This window comes from Pleurodeles waltl, chromosome 6 (genome assembly GCF_031143425.1).
Source record: "Pleurodeles waltl isolate 20211129_DDA chromosome 6, aPleWal1.hap1.20221129, whole genome shotgun sequence".
In the NCBI taxonomy this organism is placed as follows: domain Eukaryota; kingdom Metazoa; phylum Chordata; class Amphibia; order Caudata; family Salamandridae; genus Pleurodeles; species Pleurodeles waltl.
The window spans coordinates 136,515,355-136,538,925 of record NC_090445.1 but is presented as its reverse complement, the minus strand read 5'-3'; the positions used below and the strand labels follow the sequence as shown (position 1 = coordinate 136,538,925).

Below are 23,571 nucleotides of genomic sequence, written 5' to 3'. Positions count from 1 at the left end.
GCTCACACCACGGCCTGGGCATCCCCAACGACGAAGGTCCTGCTGACACCGGCGCCGCTACCTGCACCGTGGCCTGGGGAGAGCGCTCATGAGGTACACAAAGCACGTCCCACAGCGCAGCCCCGGTCCACTGAATCCCACACCATTTACTCCAGTGTCGTCACCAGGTGTCCCTGCCTGCACCGTGACCTGGTGACACCGCACATCGCACCGCCCTGCTTTACCACGCAGCCCTGGTTTCACCGATGCCGCTGGATGCCATCACCGAGCCACTGCCTGCACCATGACCTGTGGGCCCTGCACGTCGCATTGTCCTGCTTCGCACTGCAGCCCCGGCACCATCCACACCAGCGCTCCTGACTTCATCGGCCCGGAGTTCAATCCGCAACACGTGTGACTTCAAGGGCCCGACAACCCCCACACCAACCTCCGGAACCAACACCGTGACGCCAGCAACTCCGCTCTCCGGATCTCATTGCGAGGATCACAACGCCCTGCAATTCCAAAGGTACTGTTTTCGTGTCTTCCCGACACAGTAGGTGGCTCGCGATGCTGCAGCTGGCCTGAACTGTTGGTTTTGTTGATCACGGCTCCGTGATAGCCCCAGGTGGAGCTATCGACTTCAAGGAACTGTATTGTTAGGTAATTCTTGCAAAATTCATACCCTTATTACTGAATGTGGGATTTTTCTAGTTTCAGTCTTGTTTTATATAGATAAATATTGGCTATTTTTCTAAAACTGATGTGGTGTCCTTTTGTCATGTTTTCACGGTGCTACTGTGTGTTATGTGCAAATGCTTCACACATTGTTTCAGAGATAAGCCTGACTGCTCGTGCCAGGCTACCAAGGGGATGAGCAGGGCTTATCTGAGCTGGTATCTCCCTTATCCTGACTAGAGTGAGGGTCTCTACTTGGACAGGGTGCAAACCAGCTGCCAATTAGAGACCCCATTTCTAACATTCAGGTATTCTCCCTTTCAAATGAACGAAGTGCAGTACTCAGTACCAGACAGTGCACTGGTTCAGGGTCTGTGTTTTGATATCAAATATAACTGATGCTCAAGCAATGAAAATATTCGAAATAACCCACATGTGTGATCATGGCTAAGCAAAGATTTTTTCTTTGATGCACTGAATCAAGGATTGACTGGCCGAACTGCTGCTGAAGCGCAGATCTTTAGGGCAGGGCATGAACACTCGGGCACACATACTGACACAAGCACATGCTATATGTCATGGTACAATGTGCTCATAAAGTCACTCTTGGTTTCAGGCCATACAGAGACAGACACATGCACACAATTTGTACATGTTATGCTGTAATATGCCTGCAATATTGCCTGCTGCAATGTGTTGGTTTCTACCCACATAGACACATGCACACACTCATTACATGTTGCATTATGCTTATAAAGCAGGGGTCTCCAACCCTTTCTGTAACAAGACCTACGTATGTTCAATTAAAATTATTCTCACCTACTATGATTATTAGTGTAACAGTGACCACATCAGTGAAGATTACATTAATGTCCAGGCTATGCAAGAGTGCCAGCAATGATCACCCCAATGCATCAGGCAGGGTTATCAGCATTAATATAAAAAAAGGTTTTGTCAATTTGGAATGCCTTTACATAGATAATACATAACAGCCGTAGCTGCAATTGTCATGGCACCACTGTAATAGTATTAGTAATTAATCTCTCCAAAACCACATGATTTATCATTCAAATATTAGCTTTACAAATATTTTGGGCATTCTAGCTTTTTTCCCAAATATCATCTTATGGGTTTTGACAACACACACATTTTTATCTTGAATACACACTTTTCAGTTTTGGTATAAATATTTTCAGACAAGTAAAAGCATCTAATTTAGTAGGCTAGGCTGCACACAAGAGAATTAGTCACAGGTAGCAGGAGAGCTACCAGTAGCTCAAGAGCCACTCTTTGAAGAATCCTTTTATAAAGTTATTGTTGGTGTCTGCCTACACACAAATACATGCTTGTACACACACGTGCTATATGTTATGCTACCATGTGCCTATAATGTCAGTCTTGAAATTCATACACAGACACACATTCAGATTATTATGTTTTATTGTAATGTGTCAGTATGTGAGGCCCACTCTTGCTTCCCACCTGCACACAGACACATGCATGTGTTCTGATGCAACATGCCTACAATCTGTACTCTTGATTCCTACACAAATACATGCACATACACTGTAAGTTTTGTATGTTTTATTCTGCTGTGCATAGTCTCTCTTGGTTCCCAGACACACATAGAAACACAAACATTCACACGCCATATGCTATGATGCAATGCATCAATAAAGTGACTCTTGATTCCAAAACACATACTCGCACTGTATGCTTGATAGTAATGTTCCTATGAAGACACTCATGGTCCCCACCCACACACAGGCACATACATATGCATACATGCACTATATGGTAACTTGCAATGTGCCTATAAGTAGATCTTGGTTCCCGCTTACATACAGACACATGCACACACACAAATTATATAATGCACTGTGACTGTAAAGTCCCTCTTGGTTTCTACCCACACACAGACACATGCACACACAGAGATGGTATAATGCAATGTGTCTATAAAGTCGATCTTGGTTCCCACTCACATACATATATATGCACACAAAAATGGTATAGTGCAGTGTGGCTATAAAGTCACGCTTGGTGTCTGCCCACATACAGACACACGCACATACACATTGCATATAATATTTCATTGTGCTTATGAAATCACTCTTGTTTCCTGTCTACGCACAGATACACACATTGGCCCTCATAATGACATTGGCGGTAAATACCACTTACCGCCATGCTGACTGCCACCAACATACCGCCGCCGCCGCGGATATCCGTTCACCATATTATGACACACACACACCAATCTGTCACTATTCAGCTACAGACACAAGTCCGCCACACCAAAGGTCAGTGATAAACTGGCGGTATCAAAACCCACACCGTTACGCCAACAGAACTACGCCCACCACATTATGACCCACGAATCACCATGGCGGACATTCAATGGCGGTAAACCATTGGCGGTACATACCGCTGCACTCAAAATACACACACACACAAAACAACACCACATTGGACAATACTGCACACACCTGACACACATACACACACCACACACACCCACTCACACCACTATAAAACACACACCCACAGTACCCACAACCCCTTACGACTACAAACCATTGGTACGAGACAGACACCACGACCACAGACAAAACCAGAGCCACACACTACCTACACCTATACACCACCCACGCACCCCACATCACACACCCCAACACATCACCCTACACACCCTCACCTACGCAACTCACACAACACCCATGGCACCACAAAGACACCCCAGATTCTCAGAGGAGGAGCTAAGGGTCATGGTGGAGGAAATCATCAGGGTAGAGCCAAAGCTATTTGGAGCACAGGTGCAGCAGATATCCATTGCTAGGAAGATGGAGCTATGGCGGAGGATCGTGGACAGGGTCAACGCCGTGGGACAGCACCCCAGAACAAGGGTCGACATCAAGAAGAGGTGGAACGGCCTACGGGGGAAGGTACGTTCCATAGCAGCAAGACACCAGCTTGCTATCCAGAGGACTGGTGGTGGACCCCCACCTCCTCCCCCACAACTAACAACATGGGAGGAGCAAGTCTTGGCAATCATGCATCCTAAGGGCCTGGCCGGAGTAAGAGAAGGACTGGGCTCTGGTAAATCAGCTCTATACTATTAATACCCCCCTACCTGCATGCCATCACATACCCCCACCCTCACCCTCACTCCCATCACTCCACTACCTCCCACACACCCCACCATCACATCCCACTCATTCCAGTGCCAAGCCCTGCATGCACCACCAATGCATGGACATCACTCACAGCCCTGCATGGACACCTATCACCGAAGCATGCACACTAGAGAGAATCAGCTAGCCCACCACATACCAACTTACTCAAGTTAAAGCTGCCAGGGCAAATACATCCAAATAAGGCAACCCACCAATACACAATATGTCACACACAGAAACAATAACACAGCATTTACATCCCCACAGGCATCCCAGCTAATGTCAGCGGGGAAGAGGTGCCAGCACTATCCAGTCCCCCAATTGAAGAGGCCCACAGTGATGACAGCAACTCTGATCGCCTGGATCTGGATGACCAACCTGGCCCATCAGGGACCTCTGGACAGTCGGTTACCCAGGCCCAGTCACAGACAACCACAGAGCTTCCCCCATCTGGAAACACCACCACAGTACCCATACCTCTGTCCCCAGGACACGTCAATCAACAGTGTGTCCACCTCTACAGGGACCACAGGGCACACCTCGTACCCAAGACAATCAGGGACCTGGGGTCAGTGGCAGTGGGCACACAGATCAGGGGACAGAGGCACAGGACAACAGGGAAACTGGGAGGAGTGCAGTGCACCAGGGGGAGGACAGGCCCAGGGAACTGACTCTTCAGGAGGCACTCACCGAGATCCTGGGAGCCTATCAACATTCCCAGGACACGATGGGCCAGATCCTGGACAATGTGCAGGAGAACAGGCGGCTGCAGGAGGGACAGTACCAGGGGATCAGGGAGGACTTGCAGGCCATCAACACCACCCTGGTCTTCATTTGAGGGGTGCTGGCAGACATGGCCAACATTATGAGGGAGGCAGTATCACTACAGCGGGCCCCTGCCACTAGCCAGGCATCTGAACTGCCTTCCAACTCCTCTGCCGCTATTGGACAGGAGGCCCGCCACAGGACCAACAGGCCACCAGCACCCCTCCCCCTGCAGAAGGTGAACCACCAGCACCCCTCCCCCTGCAGAAGGTGAACCACCCCGCAAACGTTCCCTGCGATCCAGGCAGAAACCAGAGACTATTGCCAAGACCCCCGCCAGGAAATGAGACTCTCCTGATTGTCACCCTTGTGTCCCACTGAGTCACCCTGTACACCTTGAACTGCCATTGCTCCCCTTCCTAGGTCTATTTGGGCAATGCACCCGTGCTACAAATAGACTGGAACAATACCCTGGACTTTTCTCCATCATCACCCCATCATAATGCACTTACCCCTCTTCTTCTTGGCACTTCAATAAATACCCTTTGAAAAAATACAAGTATGGACTATGTTACATTTTTTAAGTATGTATTCGTTTAACCAGGTTCAAACATTGGAATTCAACTGTACAGTAATTGTTCACATAGGAAAGACCTGTAGTTTCCTGCAGTGATCACAGCAGGAGCGATAGTGGGGCACCAACATCTGCAAAATGAATTGCCAAAGGGTACAGTAAGTTGGCATAGAAGTGGGAAATAACAGCATGCCAGTGCCAAAGATAATCTAAATAATGACGATGAAATGTGAAGTAACACTTTCTTACCTGTGTATCATTGAAAGTATTGTCATATCACTGATTTTCTGTTGTCCTCATCCTCATCCTCTGCTTCCTCATCCTCATTGTCTACAGGGTCCACTGCTGCCACATGGGCATCTCCAGCCTCCTCCTCCTACAGAAAAGGCATATAGAGTCTCAAGGCAAGGTTGTGCAACATGCAGCATGCCACGATTATCTGGCAGACCTTCTTTGGTGAGTAGCACAGGGATCCCCCTGTTAGATGGAGGCACCTGAACCTGGCCTTTAGGATGCCAAAGGTTCTTTTGATTATCCTTCTTGTTCGTCCATGTGCCTCAGTGTAATGGTCTTCTGCCCTTGTCCTGGCATTCCTCACAGGGGTCAGTAGCCATGATAGGTTGGGGTAACCTGAGTCACCTGCAAATATAGAGAGACAACATTTAGCCACACACTATCCCATATGGCCCACACCATACCCATACACCAACATCTACTGAGTGGGAACAAGGGGTCACCTATTAGCCACACCTGGTGCCTCTGTAGTTGGGCCATCACATTTGGGATACTGCTATTCCTCAGGAAAAAGGCATCATGCACAGACCCAGGATACTTTTCAGTGACATGGGAGATGTACTGGTCCGCCAAGCACACCATCTGGACATTCAAGGGATTGGTTTCTGAACACCTGTTCATTCTGGCGGGGGGACAAATGCCATATGAGTTCCATCAATCGCCCCAAATATGTTGGGGATATGTCAGATTGCATAGAAGTCAGCCTTCACTGTGGCGAAATCCTCCACTTGGGGGAAAACAATGTAGCTGCACATGTGTTTAATCAGGGCAGACAACACTCTGGTCAGCACTATTGAGAACTTTGGCTGTGACATTTCTGCTGCCAAGCCAACTGTCACTTGGAAAGAACCAGTTGCCAGGAAATGGAGCACAGATAGGACTTGCACATGAGGGGGGAGCCCAGTGGGGTGACAGATAGCAGATACCAGGTCAGGCTCCAATTGGCCACACAGCTCTGTGATTGTGGCCCTGTCAAGTCTATAGGTGAGGATGATGTGTCTGTCCTCCATTGTTGCCAAGACCACCAGGGGCCTGTACACAGGAGTATGTCTCCATCTCCGATTCATCCGCAGCGGTAGCAGTCTAAGGGACAAAAGAGTGATGAGCCGGTCACAAACTGAACATTGGAGCCACAACAGTACAATGCATGATGTCAATTTGTAATGGGTAAGTGGGATTTGTCCTGTATGTCCAAATTTTAACTGTGATGCAGTTATTATCCAGGGCATGCCCACCCCCAAACCCTGAAATGGCGTCCGCCTGTCCTGTGTGGAGGGACAGGTGGAAGTGTGTGCCCCTCCCCATGCCTTGGTGGCTAGCAATATAACTTTGTAGTGCAATGCACAGTGTGTAGGGCTGTTCCCTTTTTGTGGGAGTGGTGTGTACGCCAACGGTGGTGTTGGTGCAGCCATTGACCCAGTGTAACCTTTGTCCCTCCCCCCCCTTTCTGTTTTGTCACCCTGTCCTTATCTGCATTAGCATCATCTGGTGGAGGAGCAGAGGCACCGACGACGAGGGAGCTGCATCCCACAGGACCAAGGAGGCAGAGTCCACTGACGCTGAGGGCACCAGTGGGACGGAGGGCAAGGGGAACACCACGGCGGAGACTGGAGGGGACAGTTCAGACACAGATACTTCCTCTGATGGAAGCTCCCTGGTGGTGGCGGACACCTCTATGACCACCCAGCTACAGGTACAGCCGCCACACCCTGTACCAGCATTGCCCTCCCAGCAGCCCCTCAGCGAGTTGCCCGTGCCCGCTCACCCAGGAGGGTGGGCATCTCCTTCGCCCCAGGCATCTTAGGCCCTGCCCCAGTGAGCCCTGAGTGAGGAGGCTATTGACCTCCTGAGATCCATCTCTGTAGGGCAGTCAACCATTGTGAATGCCATCCAGTGGCTAGCAGCCCAGATGCAACAGACTAATGCATTCCTGGAGGGCATTCACAATGGCTTGGCGGCCCATCAGTGATTAATCCAGGCTCTGGCCTCCTCTCTGATGGCAGCCATTGTCACCCTCTCCCCCCCCAACTTCCTCTTCCTAGTCCCATTCCCCTCAAACCCAACCTATCCCAAGCAAACAGGCAGACGAGCATGCACACAAGACAACACAGAAGAGTGGCACAGGCAAACACAAGCACCACACACCATCCCACAGGCACTCAGACAAACACCATCCAAACACCATCCAGATGCAGACATACCAACATTCACAATTTCCACTGTGTCCCCCTCCTCCTCCTCCTCCTTCACCTCCCTCCCGTTCCGTCTACACTCACACCTGCATGCACTACATCCTCATCCACTACCAGCATCACAGCATTCAGCCCATGCACCTGCACCCAAACTCCGCAGACACCTCCTACAACCACTCCCTCTTCCTCCACTCCCAAACCTTCTACCTCGTCCCGCCCCAATGTCCCTAAGAAGTTTTTCCTCTCCACCATTGACCTCTTCCCTACCCTTCCCCCCATCCTTCACTTCTGGCCAGGGTGGCAAAAACCCAGGCAAGCACCTCAGCCAACCAGTCCACTGGCCCAGTAGTCTTCACACCCTTGTGGTGGGAAAGGATCCAGGGCACATGTCCAGAGGGTGAAGAAGCCTGCACCAGGCAGCATCAAGGAAAGGGTGCCTGCCTCAGCTGCAGCCCGGAGGACCAAGGAGCCAGCCCCAGCTGCTGCCAGGAAGGGCAAGAAGCCAGCCCCAGCTTCTGCCAGGAAGGGTAAGAAGCCAGCACCAGCAGGCAGGAAGGACAAGGGGCCTGGTGCAGGGATTCAGACAGAGACCCCACCACCAATCATGGTTGTGCAGCCGTCCGAGGCTGCAGGGGATGGGCTGGAGCCTCCCACCACCAGCAGCAGCACCACCACCAGTGGGCAGCTGTCCAAGGCTGCAGGGGATGGTCTGGAGCCTCCCCCCACCAGCAGCAGCACCACCACCACCTCCATTGGGCAGCTGTCCGAGGCTGCAAGGGATGGGCTGGAGCCTTCCCCCACCAGCAGCAGCACCACCACCGTCACCAGTGGGCAGCCATCCGAGGCTGCAGGGGAAGGGCTGGAGCCTCCCCCCACCAGCAGCAGCAGCACCACTACCACCACTTAGCAGCCGTCACTGCCGGTGGACGGTATGTAGTCCTGCGTCCATGGGCTGCTGTGTGGCCTGCCCCCCGCAAATCCAGTGGGTATGACACCCACCTGAGAGACTGTGACCTTGCACTCACCAGGATCAAGAGCACAGGACACGATGCCCCCTCCAGAACCAGTGGTTAAGACACCCACCAACCCCAGCCTCCCCAGGATCAAGAGCACAGGGCACAATGCCCCCTCCAGAACCAGTGAGTAAGACACCCACCTACCTTAGACTTGACAGGATCAAGAGCACAAGGCACGATGCCCCTTCCAGAAACAGTGGGTAAGACAACCACCAACCCCAGCCTCCCCAGGATCAAGAGCACAGGCCACAATGCCCCCTCCAGAACCAGTGGGTAAGACACCCACCTACCCCAGACTTGCCAGGATCAAGAGCATAGGGCACGATGCCCCCTCCAGAACCAGTGGAGTATTCACCCACTTGAGAGACTGTGGCCTTGCACTCCCCAGGACAGAGCACAGGGCATGTTGCCCCCTCCAGAGCATGTGGGCAAGTCACCCACCTGAGAGACTGTGGCCTTGCACTCCCAAGGAAAGAGCACAGGGCATGTTGCCCCCTCCAGAGCATCTGGGCAAGTCACCCACCTGGGAGACTGTGGACTTGCACTCCCCAGGACAGTGCAATGGGCATGTTGCCCCCTCCAGAACCAGTGGTCTTCTTTCATCGCCCGGCTGAGGTGCCCCCCATTCCCCGTCTCCCTGAGGTGCCTGCCTATTTTCCAACTGATGCCCCTGCAGTGTTCTCTCTGTGTTGATGCAGGTGACAACTGGGGCCTTGGACTTTGGCCTGTGGCCCTGTGGCCCACACACACTAAGGACTGGGCAGTGTCCCTTGAACTGTACATATGTACATAACAGTTACATTGCATTTTCTTATTTCTACTGTGTTGAACTTATTACAATGACTTTAGTAAATTCATGTTGTCCTTGCATTATTCATCAGAGGTACGGACTAAATATGTTTTAGTACTGCAGCTGAATGTGTGTATGATGTTGGGGTTGGATTTGTGTGTTGCATGTGTGTGTGTCACTTTCTTTTTCCTTCCCCCTCTCCTGTGTGCTAGGCGGCTGTACTCACCGTCGTCGTCTTCGCCGTCGTAGGTGTTCGTGGTGGAGCAGGACATAGAAAATCATTGGGAAGACATGCAGCTCGGGCTCCATGACGGTGTGGTTCTTCCCTGTGTCTCCAAAGGTGAGTCCTTTCCCTTCTGTGCAGTGTTTCCGCCAGGCTTTTGATGTTGTTGGCACCGCCCTGGAAAAGGTGGCGGTTTCTTGTGTCTTAATACGGTGGGCAGAACATTGGCTTCTGTCTGGCTGTAGGCGGCTACCGCCATGGTGCCTGTTGTGGTGAAGTGGCTGTCTATCTGAGTTCTCACCACCATGGTCATAATTTGGCGGTACTTACCGCCAGCCTGTTGGCGGTAATACCGCCACTTTATCACCGACCGCCAGGGTTGTAATGAGGGCCATTATGTGCTATGTTGTAATGCACCTACAATGTCAGTTTTGAATCTCACAAACACACACACATGCAATACATATGTTTTTTCAAATGTTCCTATGAAGTCACTCTTGTGTCCCTCCAACACATAGAAACACTGAGGGATATACACATGACATATGCTATCTTTAGAAGTGCCTAGAAAGTCATTCTGGATTGCTGCACATTGATATGGGCACATATCCACTCTAAGTTTTATTTTATTATGCCTATGAAAACACCCTTGTTTCCCACCCAGACACAGAAACGTGCACCTTCCTACACTATGTTGCAATGTGCCTATGAACTCGCTCTTGGCTCCTGCCTGCTCATAGAAACACACACATTCACACGCTTTGTGTTATGCCACAGTGAGCCTCTAAAGTCACTTTGATTCCCACACATACGCATGCGCACTGTGGCCCATATTTATATTTTTTTAGCGCTGCATTTGCGCCGTTTTTGCGTCAAAAAGCAGCGCAAATGCGGCGCTAAAAAAGTATAAATATGGGACTGTGGGGGTGATTCTAACCCTGGCGGTCGGTGTTAAAGCGGCGGCCAACCCGCCAACAGGCTGGCGGTCCAAAAAATGGAATTCTGACCCTGGCGGGAACCGCCAACACAGCCCGCCAACTTAACACTCCGACCGCCGCGGCGGTACAGACAAACAGCGCGGCGGTCACCGCCAACAGGCAGGCGGCAGACAATGTACCGCCCACACTATCATAACTCACCAATCCGCCACCTTTTCCGGGGCGGGAGCACCGCCGATAAAAACACGGGGGAAACAGACTACGAACGGGAAAACGCTCACCAAAACACACTCCACGAGTACGGAGGACAGCATGGAACCCGAATTAAACATCCTACCTGCTCTCGTCTACCTTCTCATCTACCACGAGTACGAAGTCCGGCGCAGACGACAACGGTGAGTACTGCACCTACGACACACGGGAGGGGGAGGACGAAAGGTTACGGGCACACACATATGCGACCCCCCCCACCCCCAACTATGTACTCACCAATGCAGAGCACCAAGTCACAGTGACACCACCCAAACACCCCTGAAAAATGCTAGGACATAATCATATTTGGAATAAATATTTATGTACCAAAAAGCTCCAGAAAATTAGCGTACAACCATGAAAGATATCCACAACAAAACAAATGACATACACATCAGTGTATAACTGAAGTACCAAGTCCTGCACATCCTACGAATTCAGCATGTCCGTGGGCCAAAGTCTTGAGAAACAAGGGCAAAGCTCACACAGGAGACCTGAGTCCTTTGGAGAGAACACTGCAGGGGCATCAGATGTAAAAACTACAGGCACCTCAGGGGGAAGGGAAAGGGGGGGCACCACAGCCACATGAGTCCACGACACCAGATCCACGAGGAGCCACCATGCCCACTGGACCATCCTGGGGAGTGCAAAGCCACAGTCTCTCAATGTCTCTACAGTGGGTGGGCTGCCCACTGGACCATCCTGGGGAGTGCAAAGCCACAGTCTCTCAATGTCTCTACAGTGGGTGGGCTGCCCACTGGACCATCCTGGGGAGTGCAAAGCCACAGTCCATCAGGTGGATGACAGTCTCCACTGGTCAAGGAGGAGGCATGGTGGGCACAGTGAACCATCAACGGTGCTTGAGACGGCGGTGCCCTGTTCAGCGGTGCTTGAGACGGCGGGGCCCAGCGGAGCGGTGCTTGAGAGGAAGGGCCCAGCGGAGCGGTGCTTGAGAAGATGGGCCCAGCGGAGCGATGCTTGACAGGAAGGGCCCAGCGGAGCGGTGCTTGAGAAGAAGGGCCCAGCGGAGCGGTGCTTGAGAAGAAGGGCCCAGCGGAGCGGTGCTTGAGAAGAAGGGCCCAGCGGAGCGGTGCTTGAGAGGAAGGGCCCAGCGGAGCGGTGCTTGAGACGGCGGTGCCCAGCGGAGCGGTGCTTGAGAGGAAGGGCCCAGCGGAGCGGTGCTTGACAGGAAGGGCCCAGCGGAGCGGTGCTTGAGACGGCGGGGCCCAGCGGAGCGGTGCTTGACAGGAAGGGCCCAGCGGAGCGGTGCTTGACAGGAAGGGCCCAGCGGAGCGGTGCTTGAGACGGCGGGGCCCAGCGGAGCGGTGCTTGACAGGAAGGGCCCAGCGGAGCGGTGCTTGACAGGAAGGGCCCAGCGGAGCGGTGCTTGAGAAGAAGGGCCCAGCGGAGCGGTGCTTGAGAGGAAGGGCCCAGCGGTGCTTGAGACGGCGGTGCCCAGCGGAGCGGTGCTTGAGAGGAAGGGCCCAGCGGAGCGGTGCTTGACAGGAAGGGCCCAGCGGAGCGGTGCTTGAGACGGCGGTGCCCAGCGGAGCGGTTCTTGAGAGGAAGGGCCCAGCGGAGCGGTGCTTGACAGGAAGGGCCCAGCGGAGCGGTGCTTGACAGGAAGGGCCCAGCGGAGCGGTGCCTGAGACGGCGGGGCCCAGCGGAGCGGTGCTTGACAGGAAGGGCCCAGCGGAGCGGTGCTTGAGACGGCGGGGCCCAGCGGAGCGGTGCTTGACAGGAAGGGCCCAGCGGAGCGGTGCTTGAGACGGCGGGGCCCAGCGGAGCGGTGCTTGATAGGAAGGGCCCAGCGGAGCGGTGCTTGACAGGAAGGGCCCAGCGGAGCGGTGCTTGAGACGGCGGGGCCCAGCGGAGCGGTGCTTGACAGGAAGGGCCCAGCGGAGCGGTGCTTGACAGGAAGGGCCCAGAGGAGCGGTGCTTGAGACGGCGGGGCCCAGCGGAGCGGTGCTTGACAGGAAGGGCCCAGCGGAGCGGTGCTTGACAGGAAGGGCCCAGCGGAGCGGTGCTTGAGACGGCGGGGCCCAGCGGAGCGGTGCTTGACAGGAAGGGCCCAGCAGAGCGGTGCTTGACAGGAAGGGCCCAGCAGAGCGGTGCTTGAGAAGAAGGGCTCAGCGGAGCGGTGCTTGAGAGGAAGGGCCCAGCGGAGCGGTGCTTGACAGGAAGGGCCCAGCGGAGCGGTGCTTGACAGGAAGGGCCCAGCGGAGCGGTGCTTGAGACGGCGGGGCCCAGCGGAGCGGTGCTTGACAGGAAGGGCCCAGCGGAGCGGTGCTTGAGACGGCGGGGCCCAGCGGAGCGGTGCTTGACAGGAAGGGCCCAGCGGAGCAGTGCTTGACAGGAAGGGCCCAGCGGAGCGGTGCTTGAGACAGCGGGGCCCAGCGGAGTGGTGCTTGACAGGAAGGGCCCAGCGGAGCGGTGCTTGACAGCAAGGGCCCAGCGGAGCGGTGCTTGAGACGGCGGGGCCCAGCGGAGCGGTGCTTGACAGGAAGGGCCCAGCGGAGCGGTGCTTGAGACGGTGGGGCCCAGCGGAGCGGTGCTTGACAGGAAGGGCCCAGCGGAGCGGTGCTTGACAGGAAGGGCCCAGCGGAGCGGTGCTTGAGAAGAAGGGCCCAGCGGAGCGGTGCTTGAGAGGAAGGGCCCAGCGGAGCGGTGCTTGACAGGAAGGGCCCAGCGGAGCGGTGCTTGACAGGAAGGGCCCAGCGGAGCGGTGCTTGAGACGGCGTGGCCCAGCGGAGCAGTGCTTGACAGGAAGGGCCCAGCGGAGCGGTGCTTGACAGGAAGGGCCCAGCGGAGCGGTGCTTGAGACGGTGGGGCCCAGCGGAGCGGTGCTTGACAGGAAGGGCCCAGCGGAACGGTGCTTGAGACGGCGGGGCCCAGCGGAGCGGTGCTTGACAGGAAGGGCCCAGCGGAGCGGTGCTTGACAGGAAGGGCCCAGCGGAGCGGTGCTTGAGAAGAAGGGCCCAGCGGAGCGGTGCTTGAGAGGAAGGGCCCAGCGGAGCGGTGCTTGACAGGAAGGGCCCAGCGGAGCGGTGCTTGACAGGAAGGGCCCAGCGGAGCGGTGCTTGACAGGAAGGGCCCAGCGGAGCGGTGCTTGAGACGGCGGGGCCCAGCGGAGCTGTGCTTGACAGGAAGGGCCCAGCGGAGCGGTGCTTGAGACGGCGGGGCCCAGCGGAGCGGTGCTTGACAGGAAGGGCCCAGCGGAGCGGTGCTTGAGACGGCGGGGCCCAGCGGAGCGGTGCTTGACAGGAAGGGCCCAGCGGAGCGGTGCTTGACAGGAAGGGCCCAGCGGAGAGGTGCTTGAGACGGCGGGGCCCAGCGGAGCGGTGCTTGACAGGAAGGGCCCAGCGGAGCGGTGCTTGACAGGAAGGGCCCAGCGGAGCGGTGCTTGAGAAGAAGGGCCCAGCGGAGCGGTGCTTGAGAGGAAGGGCCCAGCGGAGCGGTGCTTGAGACGGCGGTGCCCAGCGGAGCGGTGCTTGAGAGGAAGGGCCCAGCGGAGCGGTGCTTGAGACGGCGGTGCCCAGCGGAGCGGTGCTTGAGACGGCGGTGCCCAGCGGAGCGGTGCTTGAGAGGAAGGGCCCAGCGGAGCGGTGCTTGACAGGAAGGGCCCAGCGGAGCGGTGCTTGAGACGGCGGGGCCCAGCGGAGCGGTGCTTGAGACGGCGGGGCCCTGTTCAGCGGTGCCTATCTCCACGGCGGGGCCCTGTTCAGCGGTACTCTTCTGCACCGCGGGCCCTGTTCAGCGGTGCTCATCCAGCAGGTCAAGGGAGCCAGACCTGGCCTGGACTCCCTGTTCAGTCGCCCTGGGACCGTGACGTTTCTGGACCCTTCGGGGACGGACTCCTGGCCTCCTTAGTGTCCTCCTTCCCAGCTGGGATGTGGCATGTGGGGTCCACCTTCTCCGCGCTCCTGCTGCCCTTCCGCTCCTTTGATGGGGCTCTCGGGCCCTTGCCTCCCCTAGATGGTGTGGGTGGTGAAGTGGCCGCACATTGCTCCTTGGGGGCAGCCCTGTCGGTCCTCGCACGGCGGTCCTTGTTTTGGCGGGTCCTCTTGCCGGGGGGGGGGGCTGGACGTGTCCTTGCTGCTGATCGATGTGTCACTGCTGGCAAAGGGTGGGCTCCAGAACCCAGGCACAACAGTGACACCCGAAGCTGGGCTGGTGGTGGCTGCGGTGCTCTTGGGACTCTTTGAAGATGGATGGGGGAGGTCATCGGGGGGAAAGAGGTTAAGGTTAGCCAGGAAAAGTTTTTTAGGGCCAAGGTAAAGGGTAGGAGAAGTGGAGATGGAAGTGGAGGTAGAGGAGGTGGTTGTAGGAGAGTCAGGTGTGCTGTCATTGGGTGAAGGTGCTGGTGCTGTAGGCTGTCGTGAGGTGGATGGCTGTTGGGTGGGTGGCTGCCTGCGTTTGTGTGTCTTGGAAGAGGGGGTGACAGACACAGTGGGAGAGGACACAGGGGATGTGTACATGGCAGTGGGGGTGGTGACTGCACGAGTGTGGACTGTACTGGAGGGTGAGGTGGTGATGGAAGCACTGGCTGATGTTGGGGTGCATGCAGGTGTGAGTGTAGACGTCACAGGGAGGGAGGAGAGAGACGAGGAGGAGGGGGACACAGGGGTGGCAGTGGCTGTTGGCATGTCTGCATCTGGGTGTTGCTCGGGTGAGTGTTTGCGGGATCTGTGGTGCTTGTGTTTGGATGAGCTGCTCTTGGGTGTTGAGGTGTGTGCAGGCTGGTCTGATGGTGTGGATGGGATAGGCTGAGGGACAGGAGACAGAGAAAGGCTGGAGGCAGTAAGAAGAGGGAGGCTGGAAACAGGGACAATGGCTGCCGTCAGTGCTGAGGCCAGAGCAGTGAACGCTCGTTGATGGGCAGCCTGACCCGAATGAATGCCCTCCAGGTACGCATTGCTCTGTTGCACCTCCCTTTGCACACCCTGGATGGCATTCAAAAGGGTCGTCTGCCCAACAATGAGCGTCCTTACCAGGTCAATGAGCTCCGCACTGAGGGCAGCAGGGGCAGCAGGGGCTGAGGTGCCTGGGGCGAAGGAGACGCGCGCCTTCCTGGGCGAACCGGCACGGAGCGAAGACTGAGGGGCTGCTGGGAGGGCGGGGCTGGTGCGCTGGGTGGCGGCTGTACCTGTAGAGGCGGGGGCACGGATGTTGCCGCCACCCCTAGGGAGCTCCCATCCGAGGACGTGTCGCTTTCGCTGCTCTCACCAGCGGTCCCCGTCGTGGTGCTCCCCTCGCCCTCCGGATCACTGGTGCCCTCGGTGTCTGTTCCTGGGCCCACCGGGGCCTTGTGTCCTGCAGCTCCCTCGTGCTCCGATGCCAAATCTCCTCCGCCTGATGATGCTAATGCACACATGCACAAGAAGATGGAGAGAAAGGGTGGGGGGAGAAAAAAGAAGACCAGGTTGAGTGCATGCAATGTCAACACCGTTGGCGGAGAGGACAGACACAGGTGCCTAATGCACTAAGCCGCGCGTTCGGGGTACACTACTCAGTACTACTGACTAAGACAACAGGCCAAGAGACGTCAAACGCGCACATGGGAGATGCTGGACCTTCAATGGCTGTACTTGTCACCCTACCGAGGTGGGGGCCGGGGGCACAGGGCCATGCCTAAGGGAGAGGACTACACTACAGAAAGCGCCCTGGCCTAATGTCACCCACAGCCCTCCTCCCCCACCCAGACGCCTCCACTGCGCAGAAAGATAGGAGAATGTGCTGATACTCACCCCCTTGTGTCTGCTGTGATGTCTTAAAGCGCCCATCCAATTCAGGGTAGGCCACCGCCAGGATCCGGGACATCAGGGGGGTCATGGTGCGACTGGCACCCCTCCTAGGTTGGGAGGCCATCCCCAGCAGTGTTTCTGCGGTCTTCCTTGTTCCGCGGCGGATGTCCTCCCACCTCTTGCGGCAGTGGGTGCCCCGTCTCTTGTGGACCCCCAAGGTCCGGACTTCCTTGGCGATGGCACGCCAAATGTCGATCTTCTGATGGGCGCTGACCTATTAGACATGTACAGGGTGGAAAGGAGGAAATCATCAATGGCCTGCATGTTAGATGTAATTGGCCCCCCCCACCCACTTTGCCATATGGCACATGCTCTCATCTGTCGGGCGTTGCACTCCTCATTCGCCCCCCACCCCACCAACTTACATCCACCCCAATCCACACAGGCATAGCCCATTCCATTAGCACCCGGTGTACTCACTTGTTGGTCTGGAGGACCGTAGAGTAGCGCATACTGGGGGAGGACCCCATCCACGAGCTTGTCCAATTCTTCAGACGTGAAGGCAGGGGCCCTTTCCCCAGTCGCAGCAGCCATTGTATCTTCCAGACCGAGGTCACAGCAGCACTTGCAGTATAGGTCCTCTCCTGTGGATGATCAGGTCTCGAGTGATTAAGCAGATAGAAAATGGCGGTCACGTCCGCGGCGGTGCGTACCGCGGCGGTGCGTACCGCGACCGCCGGCGCACTTCGTTATTGGCTCCTGAAACCCATAGGCTTCAATGTTAACCAATGCGGCTTTGCGCCGCGGTCTTCGACCGCCTACCGCCACGGTGTGCCCCGCCAGCGCAGTGACCTCACATCCCATTGTCCCACTTCACAGGTCAGGCAGCCGCCATTTCAAGGGCCCACATGGCTTAATTTTGACTGCGACACACAGGCCTAGGCCTTGCATTGCCACAGATACACGCCTTTCAACCCATTGCCATTCTTTAACTGTGCAAGCTGTCTGTACGTACCTGTGGTTTGGCTGACTCTGTGCTCCATGTTGTCCTTCCTAGGCACCGTCCGCTGGGACTTGGGATGAGAAGGAGGAATCCTCGCGTGTACCGACCGCTGGTGGACCTGTCGACAATGGAAGAACGCCATATAATACTTCGATACCGACTTGACCGTGCCACTATCCATGAACTGTGTGCCCAGCTGGAGCCAGCCCTGATGTCCCCCATCCGCCAACCCACAGGGATTCCCCCTCTGGTGCAGGTTTTGTCAGTCCTCCATTTTTTGGCCAGTGGGTCATTCCAGACCACAGTGGCCATGTCATCTGGAATGTCTCAGCCTATGTTTTCTAAGATTTTGAGCAGAGTGTTGTCTGCCCTGATGAAACTCATGCGGAGCTACATCATTTTCCCCGAGGAGGGTGACTTGCCCACAGTGAAGGGTGATTTCTATGCCCTTGGACATATCCCCAACATCATTGGTGCCATTGATGGGACCCATGTGGCTTTGGTACCCCCAAAAGACGATGAGCAGGTGTACCGAAACAGAAAAAATTATCATTCGATGAATGTCCAGGTGGTCTGTTTGGTTGACCAGTACATCTCCCATGTAAATGCCAAGTTCCCAGGGTCAGTGCATGACGCGTATGTGATGCGAAATAGCAGCATCCCCTATGTGATGGAGGAGCTACAGAGACAACGTGTGTGGCTAATAGGTGACTCTGGTTACCCCAACCTGCCGTGGCTACTGACCCCAGTAAGGAATCCCCGGACAAGGGCAGAGGAACGCTACAATGAGGCCCATGGGCGTACAAGGAGGGTGATTGAGCGAACCTTTGGCCTCCTGAAGGCCAGGTTTAGGTGCCTGCATATGACTGGTGGATCCCTAATGTACTCACCAAAGAAGGTGTGCCATATCATCGTGGCGTGCTGTATGCTTCACAACCTGGCTTTGCGATGCCAGGTGCCTTTCCTGCAGGAGGATGGTCCAGATGGTGGTGTTGTAGAAGCCGTGGAGCCTGTGGAGAGTGAAGAGGAGGAAGACTCTGAGGACGACACAGACAATAGGGACAGAGTGATACATCAGTATTTCCAGTAACACCCAGGTAAGAATCACCCACACCATTTCACAATTGCTTCTAGCCTCCTGCATCTGTACTTTCTGTAGTTCCCCACAGATGTATTTTATTAATTTATGCCTTTCCCTTCCCTTCTCAGTGCTGTCTGACTCAGTACCTGACTTCTGCTTGGTTCGCCCATGAAATACAGCGTATTGACATTGGTATGTTGTCATGACTAATTGACAGAACAGAAATTGAACAGTAATATGTTATCCATTTGTTAATAATACAGCATGACTCAAAACAGGTTTGTGTGCAAAATGTGATTTATTTACAGTGCTAGATATCGGTACATGTGATTCTAAGGGTGATGGGTGGGGGTGGAGGAATATCGATGGCAGAGTCCAGTTCTCAGTCTCACAGGTGCATTGTTCTTTTGCCTGTGGAAGGATGGAGCATAGGCAGTTCATGGTTGGACAGGGTGGCAATGTGGGACAGTGGGAAGACTTGAGGGGGTATGTCCTGCTGGCGGGGGTCTTGACATCCTACTCTGTCTTTTTCTTTGGTCTCAGGCTCCTCTTACGGGGTGGTTGTTCTTCAGCAGGAGGTGGGGTTCTGGGGGGCTGTCGAGGTGTTGGGACCTCCTGTCCACTAGCGCCGGCGGAGGTGGTAGGCTGTTCCTGGTCCGGCCTAGTGACAGGGGCCCTGTGTGGTGCACCATGGTCCCGCAACGCGTCCTCTATCCTGTGGAGGGCCAGGACGATGGTCCCCATTGCGGTCCCGATGATTCTCAGCTCCTCCCTGAACCCCATGTAGCGTTCTTCCTGCTGTGCCTGGATCTCAGTGAACCTGGCCAGTACCGTCGCCATCGTTTCTTGGGAGTGGTGGTATGCCCCCATGATGGTGGTGAGGGCCTCTTGGAGAGTGGGTTCCCTGGGCCTCTCCTCCCCCCCCTGTCGCACAGCAGCCCTCCGAGCTGCCCGGTTTCCCCCGGCCTCTGTCCCCTGGACGGTGTGCCCGCTACCACTGCCCCCAGGTCCCTGTTGTTGTTGGGGTGTTGGGTTAGCCTGGGTGCCCTGTAGTGGCAGACACACCGCTGATTGAGCTGTCCTAGAGACAGAGGCATGGGCCCGCTGGGTGGGAGCTGTGCTGGTGTCGGCAGAGGGGGTCGGGTCTGGTGTGGCCTGTGTCTGGGTGAGGGGAACCGACTGCCCAGAGGTCCCCGATGGTCCGGGCTGGTCATCAGGTTCACTGTCGACAGAGCTGCTATCCTCAGTGTGGGCCTGTTCCGGTGGTGGGATGGACACTTCTGGACCCTCCTGGCTGGTGTGTTGTCGTTCGGGTCCTGCATGGGGTAAGAGAGTTTGGTTATTGTTTCTGTGTGTGCAATAGCATGCGTGTTGTGGGTGCCCTTGTCCCCCAGTGCAGGCATTCCCTGGAGGGAGGTGTTGTGAGGGTATTTAGTGGGGGGGAGGGGTTAGTGCAGTGGTCATGCTTAGGTGATGGGTGCCCATGGTTTGTGTTGGCATGCAGGAGTTGGTGTTGGGATGGGTGGGTTGTGCTGGTGAGACATTGTCAGGAAGGATGTGTGCTGGGGGGTTGGGGGTGAGGGTGGGGGTGTGGGTTGGCATGCTGGTGGGGTGGGGGGGATATAGTAGTTGAGATGGGACTTACCAGAGTCCATTCCTCCGGCTACTCCTGCGAGGCCCTGAGGATGCAGGATGGTCAAGACCTCTTGCTCCCACGATGTAAATTCGGGAGGGGTGGGTGGGGGTCCGCCGCCAGTCTTCTGGACCGCGATGTTGTGCCTGGAGACCATCAATCGGACCTTCCCCCGTAGGTCGTTCCATCTTTTGCGGATGTCCTCCCTATTCCTGGGATGCTGTCCCACCGCGTTGACCCTGTCCACGATCCGCTGCCATAGCTCCGCCTTCCTGGCTATACTGGTGTGCTGCACCTGCGAGCCGAAGAGCTGGGGTTCCACTCTTAGGATTTCCTCCACCATGACCCGGAGTTCTTGGTCCGAAAATCGTGGATGCCTTTGGGGTGCCATGGGGTGGTGTGGGTGAGGTGTGGGGTGGTGTATGTGATGAGGAGTGTGTTGGTGAGTGGTGCTTTGTGCTACTATGTGGTGTGTGTGATGGTGTAGTGTGCCTCAGTGTGTCTTGCTTTGGATTGTCTGCTGTGTCTCTCTCTCCTTCTCTCAGTAATTGGGGTCGCAGGGGTTTGTGGGTGATGTGGGTGTGTGTTTTATAGTTGGTTGATTGTGTGGGAGTGGTGTGTGTATGTGTATCAGGTGTGTGTTTTTCAAATTGTCCAATGTGGCTGTGTTTTGGTGATGTGTGTGTATTCTGACCGCGGCGGTGTGTAGCGCCAATGGAATACCGCGTTTGAATGACCGCCGTGTGGATTCGTGGGTCGTAATGGCATGAGCGTATTTCTGTTGGCGTGACGGTGGAGGTTTGGTCATCTCCAGTTTATCGCTGCCGCCGATGTGGCGGGCTGCAGTGGAGGACGGATTTTTGGAGGTTTGGCCGTTGTGGGTCAGAATGACCGTGGCGGTTGACCGCGGCCGCGGCGGTGTTATGGCGGTCTTCTGACCGGCGGTAAGGGCATTTTACCGCCGAGGTCAGAATCACCCCCTGTGTGTCTTATTGTAATGTCCCTAGGAGGTCACACTTGGTTCCCACGGGCAAACAGTCACGTTCACATATACACACGCTATAAGTTATGTTGCAGTGCGCCTACAAAATCACTCTTGAACCCCACAAACAGGCATCACACACATGTGCTATATGTTTTATTATGATATATTTACAGTGCAATGGAGAATGTGGCATGTAGCACAAGGGGAAAGGAGGGTTTGTGCAAACGGGTAGGTAACGGACCTGCCAACTCACACAGTTCCACCGTGTGACACAGAATATTGGCTCTCCTCACACGGTCTCCCAGTGAGGAGCCATTATCACACGGTGGCAGAGAAAACGAGCTGAACTCCTTTTCGAAGGCTTCTAACTGCCGATGTCCTTTAATGGTTGTGAAAACAGCCCAGGACATCGGCAGCAGCCTCAGGATGCTTTTGGTTTTTTGTTAGAGGAGGGCGTTTGGGGCCAGGGTGGGGGCAAAAGTGTCTCTTAGGTGCTTCTCAGCACAATGCCCCGCCTCCTCCCCACACTGAGTTTTTTAATTAAGTTGGCAGGTCTGAGTTAACGACATACGCTCATTCAGCAAGACAGGTGTTTGTCTTGAACAATAAACAATTAACATTCTGGATGTCTCAAGAAGAAATTAAGCAACTCTGATACACCTGAAGGGGTTCGTAGTGGTATCCGTCTGTATTCTCTTTGCTTCAAGCTGTCTTGTGGGGCTCACCAGCTTGTTTCACACACCTCCATGGAGAGCCTCCGTTAAACTGGGAAATTCGGTCCAAAGGGTTTAAAGTGCACTTTAGAACCTCAGGGGAGTATGTAGTCTGAGGAAAGAGAAGAAGCAACTTTGTTACGCCGTTCAGGAATGGAGATTTTGCAAATCTTTAAGAATTTCTAACGAAAGGTGTAGAGTGTGAAGGAATTACAAGAGGTGTTTAGAGAAAACCTCAATATAGGGCTAAAGTACTTTATGTGGAAAATGTGATGCAAATGTTATGAAGGTAACTCATAAATTTGCAGGTATTTGGGATTAATAGATTCTAGGCTAGTTAATGGCGCATATTTCTAATACAAAGCTTTAGGAAAATTTGTAGCCCGAAAAGACTCCCTCTATTATCAAATCACTAAAGTGGACAAATTCATTTCTAGATGTAAATTGCAGTAAGTGATAATAACAAAACACTGAACATTTATCCTTGTGCTTACAGCCAGAGGCACTTGAATTATGCGACATGGGAGCACTCATTTATACAAGAGGGTTGACTAAATTATGTGGCAACAAAAATCATCCTTAGTGGAAGACAGCAATAAGTCACTGAAAGCTGACTAGTGAAGCGTTGCGATGAGCCTTGCTATGTTATGTTGATTTGTATAGCGCACTAATCACCCGCAAAGGTTTCCAGGAACAGATGTGTGGCCCTAAGTAGCTTATTTGACGAGCCAGGTCCTCAGCTTCTTGCAGTACTCAATAAGTGAGGAGTAGGCTCTGGTGTGTTGAGGGAGGTCGTTCGATGTCGTGGATGCAATGTAGGAGAATGAGTGACCTCCAGATTTGCTTCTGCAGATGCAGGGCATGTGCAAGTGAGGCAGAGTGTAGGGTGTCTGATGGGTTGTTCAAAGTGTATGCAACTGTTCAGGGATACTGGTCCCGTGTTTCATAGGGCTTTGTATGTATGCATGAAGAGTTTGAATTGGCTGCACTTGTGTTTGGGGAGATGATGAAGCTTCCTGAGGTGCAGTGTGATGTGGGTGCGGCATGGGAGGTTGAGTATGAGTGGTGCGGCTGCGTTCTGGAATGTTTAGGAGTTGTTTGGAGATTCCAGTGTAGAGAGTGTTGCCGCAGTCCAGCCTGCTAGTGATGGGTGCTTGTGTGAGGGTATGTCTGGTGTTCTGAGTCAACCATTTAAAGATCTTTCACAGCACGCATAGGATATGGAAGCAGGAGGTGGGCACTACGTTGACTTGAGCTGTCATGGTGAGCTTGAGCCTTCGCTCTGTGGCAATGCATTTTGCTGCTTTTTTATTAACTTTGGATTCATTTGAGCTAAAAAGAACCTTTTTGGGGTTAACATCTGCAAATATACAGCAGATGATAGATTTTGTGGCAAATATGGCAAATACATCCTTATGCGGAAAACTAAACTGCAGCAGCATTGCATAATTTCATTGGCACTGGTTATACTACAAAAGTATTCAGAAAATGGGATATTTTTATACTTTAACAATTTAAGCCATGGCCTGTGCAAG

General features: G+C 54.5%; 1 protein-coding gene across 3 annotated transcripts in view; it reads left to right on the top strand.

Moving 5' to 3' along the window:
• The window catches only part of GJD3 (gap junction protein delta 3), an 85,172-nt gene that overhangs the window by 37,394 nt on the left and 24,207 nt on the right, over positions 1-23,571 (top strand). Inside the window, exon 2 of one of the 3 annotated variants that reach the window (XM_069237589.1) lies at positions 5,509-5,628. The exons of the other annotated variants lie outside the window; for them this stretch is intronic. The gene's annotated coding sequence lies outside the window, so the exon portion shown is untranslated. The remainder of the gene's footprint in view (positions 1-5,508; positions 5,629-23,571) is intronic. 3 annotated transcript variants of the gene reach the window in all.